The sequence below is a fragment of the Platalea leucorodia genome (genome assembly GCF_965183815.1).
Source record: "Platalea leucorodia genome assembly, chromosome: 6".
Taxonomy (NCBI): domain Eukaryota; kingdom Metazoa; phylum Chordata; class Aves; order Pelecaniformes; family Threskiornithidae; genus Platalea; species Platalea leucorodia.
Window position 1 is genome coordinate 6,058,245 of NC_138828.1, and position 290 is coordinate 6,058,534.

The window sequence follows — 290 nt, forward strand, 5'->3', positions numbered from 1 at the left end:
CACTGACACTGATTTTGCGACAGGATTTATGCAGCCAACTCAAAGTCCATTCCTTCAAATCTTCTATCCATCAGAACATGTTCTAGCATCTGCCTGCAAGCAAGAATTGCCAGTGCATTTTGCACAATCAGGAGTGCAGTATTTCTAAATCAGAAATAACTAACTTCACTATTCAGCCATTCTAAAGGGGCTATTAGAAATTAAAGTTGGCTGAATTGTGCAAGCTGGCTCAACAATGTAAAAATGTGTTGTTTTTTTTCAGCAAGGAAAAATCCTATCAGAAAATCACA